The sequence below is a fragment of the Loxodonta africana genome, chromosome 8, assembly GCF_030014295.1.
Source record: "Loxodonta africana isolate mLoxAfr1 chromosome 8, mLoxAfr1.hap2, whole genome shotgun sequence".
Taxonomy (NCBI): domain Eukaryota; kingdom Metazoa; phylum Chordata; class Mammalia; order Proboscidea; family Elephantidae; genus Loxodonta; species Loxodonta africana.
Window position 1 is genome coordinate 103,556,983 of NC_087349.1, and position 9,105 is coordinate 103,566,087.

A 9,105-nucleotide genomic window follows, 5' to 3' on the forward strand; every position below is an offset into this window, starting at 1 on the left:
GCAAATAAAATAAAATAAAACAGAAAGTAAACAAACAAAAACAACTAAGATCTAAGAAAGAAGGTGAAGATGGTTGCAAATCCCTTCAACGGGTACCCATCATCTACAGAATAAAAGGCAAATTCTCCTCTCTTACTTCCCACTTCCAGAAATCCTACATTCTGATCACAGTGAATTAATGTGTGTGCTCATCTCATACCTCTGGGTTTTTCATACTGTTCCCTCTGCCTGAAGACTATTTTACCAAGTTCTATTCATCCTTCAAGACAAAGCAGTAGTCCCTTATTTTGAAGCATTCATTGGATCCCCAGGTGAACTTAGGTCCTCCTTTCCTATGGACTTCACTTTGTTCACAGTTTCATTACATCTGTGATCCTATTGCATAGTACTCATCTGACTGCCTTCAAATCTTCCAAGCCAGGCCACATGCTTGTTAAGGTCAGGAATGTATCCCTTTACCTAGTAGGCAAGTGTCCAATAAATATTTATTGAAAGAATGAGCAAACAAGTGAATAAACAGATGTTTCTTGAAGGCAGAGGGAAGCCCTCCCTTCTTCTGGCACTCAATTCTCCTCATCTACCTGTCACAGACCAGGAGTCCCATTGTGGTTGCTTCCTGGTGGGAGGTCTCCAGCTGGACCTGGCCTGAGTAAACCTGGGGTATCATGACCATCTTGGCATTGAGCATGCTGTCAACACATAGAACTATGTCAGCTTGCTCCAGGCTCAACAGCAAGAGGTACTGGGATTTATTTATGTGCTGTTAAAGGGAAGCTGCTGAAGGCCACAGGCTTGACCAGTATGAACTTTTGCCTATAATCAAAAATTCAATTACATTTCATTTGTTGGAGAGAGCCAACTCCCACAGACACCAAATGGAAAATGAGACTATATCTTGCAAATTTAATACTACAGATCATATACATAGATAACCCACTCAACCCACTGCTGTTGACTAATTCTTAGTTTCATGTGGAAACCACTCTAGACAATTTCAAGAAAAAATTTTACTACATATTTGCATATTATGTACCTCCATGAAACACTGGAAGCACAGGAGAACCAGACCCTAAAACTAGACACTGAGAAAGAGCAGCTAGGCACTGGAACCAGAACCAAAATCAGGCCACTAAGCCATTACAGGGTCTCCTACTGTTGCTTCCTCTGAACATGTAAAGCTGCAACTGGTACCATTCACAGCCCTGACAGCTGCCCCCAGACTTCACTGCAGGTTTCTGGAATGTGGAAGTGACTGCTGACACCAGAACAACTTTTGAATCATTGCTCCCTTATTGTGTCAGTAGCTCCAGATCCAAAAAGCTGCACTGGTATGCCTGAATTGTATACCCACATCCTAACTGGAAGATGGAGTGGGAAAGGGCTATGCTACCTCTTCAGCTTCTATAATGGAATGTGGGTTCAGATTTATAAGGCAAGAAGTCCTCAACACAAGACCAAAAGCCAAAATAATGACATTATCTGCTACATACTTCAAGTCTGTCTTCACATGTTGCTGGCTACGTGAAGGAAGTAGAAGTGTTTTCTGTTTACATTTTTGAATGTCACTTCACATTCTAAAAAAAAAAAAGAGAGAGAGGAAAGAAAATCAAACCATTTAAACAAATTCTTGATAAATTTCACAAAGTAGCTCGTGGGTTCATTACTACGAAGCATTGTGCTTAACTCAAATTTTTAATAGGCTTTATAGCAGTCTGTTCTTAAGTACAAATTGTCCATAAATCAGACATTGATAACCCAAGGATTGCCTGTACAGTTAATAATTCTCCAAATGTTCTTTTCTGAAAAGAGTGGAAGAGACCTGCTGAGCAGTGGAGCCAAGATGGCGGAATAGACAGACACTTCTGGTGAGCCCTCTTTACAATAAAGACCCGAAAACACAAGTGAAACGACTATATTTGTGACAAACTGGGAGCTCTGAGTTTCAAAGGCAAGCTTAAAAAACGAACTGAGGGGCAGGGAGAGGAAGAGACCATTCAGGAATGGAGAGGAATTACCGGACAGGAATCACAGGGACCCCTCAGGCACCATTTCCGGAAGCCGCAGTAGCGGTGAGCTGCTACTAGTGTTCCGCCGCAGGTTCCTCATGGAGAAGCAGCCAGCTACACAGCCTACTCACACCTCTGGAACCAGAGAAGAATGGCGCTCTCAGCAAAAGCTAAGTACTTCTGTATATTTTACCCTGCCCCCCAACCCCCAAGTCGGCTTCAGAAGCTGAATTCCCTGGGCCTGAGATAGGTCCTGTTGAGCACCTAGAGCCAACCCCCCGGCCTTGGAGAAGGAAAAAATTTGCAAGTGGAGGAAAGCATAATTTGCCAGCTCCACTAACTGGGGGAGCTCAGGACAGAAGCGGCTCCTGTCCAGACATAAAAGGTCCGTGGACTTTGAGCACCATTCCCTTCTGCATGGACCTGTGTGGGCCTATTTTGGGAGAACAGGCCCTTGTTGGCAGACTCCAACCATTTCAGTTGCGCGGTGGAGAGGTGGGTGTTTGATGTTTGACATTGCTTTACATATTAAACAAGGTTATCATCTATCCACATCGGGGACCTAAGGACTGGTAGCTTCACTCAGGTCACCCAGCCACCCACTACGGGGTCCAAAGATAACTGGCACCTCCCAGTCCTTACAACCAAAAACTTCACATGTCCATGGTCTGTCTGCAGAACTCATTCAACTGCACACTCTGTGAAACAGGGATGTGCTTTCCTCAGAGACACTCAGGGTTCGGTTCTCTGCCCCCTGCGTTGTTCAGAGCGTGAACCCTGCTGCAATCAGATACCAGTACATACACCAATCACCCCTGACCCTCTAAGACTGTATGACAGAGCCTGTACCACACACTTGATGATCAGCTACCTGGAAACCTGAGCTGAATTCATGCAAGAAAAGTGAATGGAATCTTAGACTGATATACCTGATAACAGCTCTAACCATCTGGGGACAGGACATCCGAGCTCCAAAGGCAAAAATAATCAAGCTAGCTCACTAAAGCAACCATTTTGGGTATATCAAAAACAAAACAAAGCAAGAAGCTACAACACAATAAGCAAACATAAACAAAGACAATAACATAGATGACTCAGAGACAACAGTCAATATCAAGTCACATAAAAAAACAGACCATGATCGACTCAACAAGCTCTCAAAAAAAAGAATCCAAGGATCTTCTAGATGAAAGTGCATACCTGGAATTACCAGAGCCAGAATACAAAAGATTAACATACAGAACCCTTCAAGATATCAGGAAGGAAATGAGGCAATATGCAGAACAAGCCAAGGAACAAACAGATTAAGCAATAGAAGAAATTAGAAAGATTATTCAGGAACATAAAGAAAAATTTAATAAGCTGGAAAAATCCATAGACAGAAATCACAAATTCAGAAGATTAACAATGAAATTACAGAAGTAGACAGCTCAACAGAAAGTCAGAGGAGCAGAACTGAGCAAGTAGAAGCCAGAATTTCTGAACTGGAAAATAAATCACTTGGCATTAATATATTTGAAGAAAAATCAGATAAAAGAATTTTAAAAAATGGAGAAACCTTAAGAATCATGTGGGACTCCATCAAGAGAAATAACCTATGAGTGATTGGAGTACCAGAACAGGGAGGAATAAGAGAAAACACAGAGAGAATTATTGAAGATTTGTTGGCAGAAAACTTCCCTGATATCGTGAAAGATGAGAAGATACCTATCCAAGACGCTCATCGAACTCCAAATAAGGTAGATGTTAAAAGAGAGTCACCAAGACATATTATAATCAAACTTGCCAAAACCAAAGATAAAGAGAGGATTTTAAGAGCAGCAAAGGATAAACAAAAAGCCACCTACAAAGGAGAGCCAATAAGAATAAGCTCAGACTACTTGGAAGAAACCGTGCAGATAAGAAGGCAATGGGATGATATATTTAAAATATTGAAGGAAAAAAATTGCCAGCCAAGAATCATATCCAGCAAAACTGTCTCTTAAATATGAAGGTGAAATTAGGACATTTCCAGAAAAACAGAAGTTTAGGGAATTTGTAAAAAACCAAACCAAAACTATAAGAAATACTTAAGGGAGTTCTTTGGTTAGAAAATCCATAATATCAGGTCTCAACCCAAGACTAGAACACTGGGCAGAGCAATCAGAAGTCAACCCAGACAGGGAAATCCAAAAAAACAAAGATTTTTTTTAAAAAAGAAAAGCTCAAAACAGGGTAACAGTGATGATACTTTATAAAAGAAGACAAGATCAAAACAATAAAGAGTGACTAAGAAATGTAATCACAGATCTTCCATATGGAGAGGAAGATACGGCAATACAAAGAAATAAAAGTTGGGTTTAAATTTAGAAAAATAGGGCTAAATAATAAAGTAACCACAAAAGAAACAAACTATCCTACTCATCAAAATAAAATACAAGACAAAAATAGAGACTCAGCAGAAACAAAATCAACAACAACAAATACAAGGAGAGGACAATATATTAAGAATCTACTCAGCACATAAAATTAAATGGGGAAAAAGAAACTGCCAACAGCACACAAAAAAAGACATTAAAATGATAGCACTAAATTCATACCTATCCATAATTACCCTGAATGTAAATGGCCTAAATGCACCAATAAAGAGGCAGAGAGTGGCAGAATGGATTAAAAAACAAGATTCGTCTATATGCTGCCTACAAGAGGCACACCTCAGACTTAGAGATACAAACAAACTAAAACTCAAAGGATGGAAAAAATATATCAAACAACAATCAAAAAAGAGCAGGTATAGCAATATTAATTTCTGAAAAAATAGACTTGAAAGTTATATCCATCATAAAGGATAAGGAAGGACACTATATAATGATTAAAAGGACAATATACCAAGAAGATATAACCATATTAAATATATGCACCCAATGACAGGGCTGCAAGATACATTAAACAAACTCTATCAGCATTGAAAAGTGAGATGGACAGCTCTACAATAATAGTAGGAGACTTCAACACACCACTTTCAGTGAAGGACAAGACATCCAGAAAGAAGCTCAATAAAGACATGGAAGATCTAAATGCCACAATTAACCAACTTGACCTTGTAGACATATACAGAACACTCCCCCTAACAGCAACCAAGTATACTTTCCTTTCTAGTGCACACGGAACATTCTCTAGAATAGACCACATATTAGGTCATAAAGCAAGCCTTAGCAGAATCCAAAACATTGAAATATTACAAAGCATCTTCTCTGATCATAAGGCCATAAAAGTGGAAATCAATAACAGGAAAATCAGGGAAAAGAAATCAAACACTTGGAAACTGAACAATACCCTACTCAAAAAAGACTGGATTATAGAAGACATTAAGGATGGACTAAAGAAATTCATAGAATCCAATGAGAATGAAAACACTTCCTATCAGAACCTTTGGGACACAGCAAAAGCAGTGCTCAGAGACCAATTAATATCAATAAATGCACACATCCAAAAAGAAAAAAGGGCCAAAATCAAAGAATTATCCCTACAACTTGAACAAATAGAAAGAGAGCAACAAAAGAAACCCACAGGCACCGAAAGAGAACAAATAATAAAAATTAGAGCGGAACTAAATGAAATAGAAAACAGAAAAACAATTAAAAGAATTAACAAGACCAATAGCTGTGTTCTTTGAAAAAAATCAACAAAACTAATAAACCATTGGCCAAACTGACAAAAGAAAAACAGGAGAGGAAGCAAATAACCCGAATAAGAAATGAGATGGGCGATATTACACCAGACCCAACTGAAATTAAAAGCAACATATCAGATTACTATGAAAAATTGTACTCTAACAAATTTGAAAACCTAGAAGAAATGGATGAATTCCTAGAAACACAGTACCTACCTAAATGAACACAAACGGAGGTTTGTTGTTGTTAAGTGCCGTTGAGTCGGTTCCAACTCATAGAGACCCTATGCACAACAGAATGAAACACTGCCCGGTCCGGCACCATCCTTACAATCGTTGTTATGCTTGAGCTCATTGTTGCAGCCACTGTGTCAATCCATCTCGTTGAGGGTCTTCCTCTTTTCCGATGACCCTGTACTCTGCCAAGCATGATGTCCTTCTCCAGGGACTCATTCCTCCTGACAACATGTCCAAAGTATGTAAGATGCAGTCTCACCATCCTTGCTTCTAAGGAGCATTCTGGTTGTACTTCTTCCAAGACAGATTTGTTAGTTCTTTTGGCAGTCCATGGCATATTCAGTATTCTTCGCCAACACCACAATTCAAAGCTGTCAACTCTTCTTCTGTCTTCCTTATTCATTGTCCAGCTTTCACATGCATATGATGGGATTGAAAATACCATGGCTTGGGTCAGGTGCACCTTAGTCTTCAGGGTGACATCTTTGCTCTTCAACACTTTGAAGAGGCCCTTTGCAGCAGATTTGCCCAATGCAATGCATCTTTTGATTTCTTGACTGCTGCTTCCATGGCTGTTGATTGTGGATCCAAGTAAAATGAAATCCTTGACAACTTCAATCTTTTCTCCATTTATCATGATGTTGCTCATTGGACAAGTTGTGAGGATTTTTGTTTTCTTTATATTGAGGTGCAATCCATACTGAAGGCTGTGGTCTTTGACCTTCATTAGTAAGTGCTTCAAGCCCTCTTCATTTTCAGCAAGCAAGGTTGTGTCATCTGCATAACTGAGGTTGTTAATGAGTCTTCCTCCAGTCTTGATGCCTGTGCTTCTTCATATAGTCCAGCTTCTCGTATTATTTGTTCAGCATACACATTAAATAGGTATGGTCAAAGAATACAACCCTGATGCACACCTTTCCTGACTTTAAACCAATCAGTATCCCCTTGTTCTGTCTGAACAGCTGCCTCTTGATCTATGTAAATGTTCCTCATGAGCACAATTAAGTGTTCAGGAATTCCCATTCTTCACAGTGTTATCCATAGTTTGTTATGATTCATACAGTCAAATGCCCTTGCATAATCAATAAAACACAGGCAAACATCCTTCTGGTATTCTCTGCTTTCAGCCAGGATCCATCTGACATCGGCAATGATGTCCCTGCTTCCACATCCTCTTCTGAAACTGGCCTGAATTTCTGGTAGTTCCCTGTTGATATACTGCTGCAGCCATTTTTGAATGATCTTCAGCAGAATTTTGCCTGCATGTGATATTAATGATATTGTTCTATAACTTCCTCATTCAGTTGGATCACCTTTCTTGGGAATAGGCATACATATGGATCTCTTCCAATCAGTTGGTCAGGAAGCTGTCTTCCATACTTCTTGGCATAGACGAGTGAGCACCTCCAGCGCTGCATCTGTTTGTTGAAATATCTCAATTGATATTCCATCAATTCCTGGAGCCTTGTTTTTCGCCAATGCCTTCAGAGCAGCTTGGACTTCTTCCTTCAGTACCATGGGTTCCTGATCATATGCCACCGCTTGAAATGGTTAAATATTGACTAATTCTTTTTGGTATAATGACTCTGTGAATTTCTTCCATCTTCTTTTGAGGCTTCCTGCATCATTTAATATTTTCCCCATGGAATCCTTCACTATTGCAACTTGAGGCTTGAATTTTTTCTTCAGTTCTTTCAGCTTGAGAAACGCGGAGTGTGTTCTTCCCTTTTGGTTTTCCATCTCCAGCTCTTTGCACGTGTCATTATAATACTTTATTTTGTCTTCTCGAGAGGCCCTTTGAAATCTTCTGTTCAGTTCTTATACTTCGTGAATTCTTCCTTTTGCTTTAGCTGCTCGACGCTCAAGAGCAAGTTTCAGAGTCTCCTCTGACATCCATCTTGGTCTTTTCTTTCTTTCCTGTCTCTTCAGTGACCTCTTGCTTTCTTCATGGATGATGTCCTTCATGTCATTCCACAACTCTTCTGGTCTGTAGTCACTAGTGTTCAATGCATCAAATCTATTCTTGAGATGGTCTCTAAATTCAGGTGGGATATACCCAAGGTCATATTTTGGCTCTCGTGGACTTGCTCTGATTTTCTTCAGTTTCAGCTTGAACTTGCATAGGAGCAATTGATGGCCTGTTCCACAGTCAGCCCCTGGCCTTGTTCTCACTGATGATATTGAGCTTTTCCATCGTCTCTTTACACAGATGTAGTCAATTTGATTTCTGTGTGTTCCATCTGGTGAGGTCCATGTGTATAATCGCTGTTTATGTAGGTGAAGGAAGGTATTTGCAAGGAAGAAGTCGTTGGTCTTGCAAAATTCTATCATTTGATCTCTGGCATTGTTTCTATCACCAAGGTCATATTTTCCAACTACTGATCCTTCTTCTTTGTTTCCAACTTTTGCATTCCAATGGCCAGTAATTATCAATGCATCTTGATTGCATGTTCTATCAATTTCATACTGCAGCAGCTGATAAAAATCTTCTATTTCTTCATCTTTGGCCCTAGTGGTTGGTGTGTAAGTTTGAATAATAGTCATATTAACTGCTCTTCCTTGTAGGCATATGGATATTATCCTATCACTGACAGCGTTGTACTTCAAGATAGATCTTGAAACGTTCTTTTTGACGATGAATGCAACACCATTCCTCTTCGAGTTGTCATTCCCAGCATAGTAGACTATATGATTGTCTGATTCAAAATGGCCAATACCAGTCCATTTCAGCTCACTAATGCCTAGGATATCAATGTGTATGCATTCCATCCCAATTTGATGATTTCCAATTTTCCTAGATTCATACTTTGTACATTCCCAGTTCTGATTATTAATGGATTTTTGCAGCTGCTTCTTCTCATTTTGAGTCATGCCACATCAGCAAATGGAGGTTCCGAAAGCTTTACTCCATCCACATCATTAAGGTCGACTCTACTTTGAGGCAGCAGCTCTTCCCCACTCAACTTTTGAGTGCCTTCCAACCTGGGGGGCTCATCTTCCAGCACTATATCAGGCAATATTCCGTTGCTATTCATAAGGTTTTCACTAGCTAATGCTTTTCAGAAGTAGACTGAGGGGTCCCCCTTCCTAGTCTGTCTTAGTCTGGAAGCTCAGCTGAAACCTGTCCTCCATGGGCAACCCTGCTGGTATCTGAATACTGGTGGCATAGCTTCCAGCATCACAGCGATGCACAAGCCTCCACAGTATGAC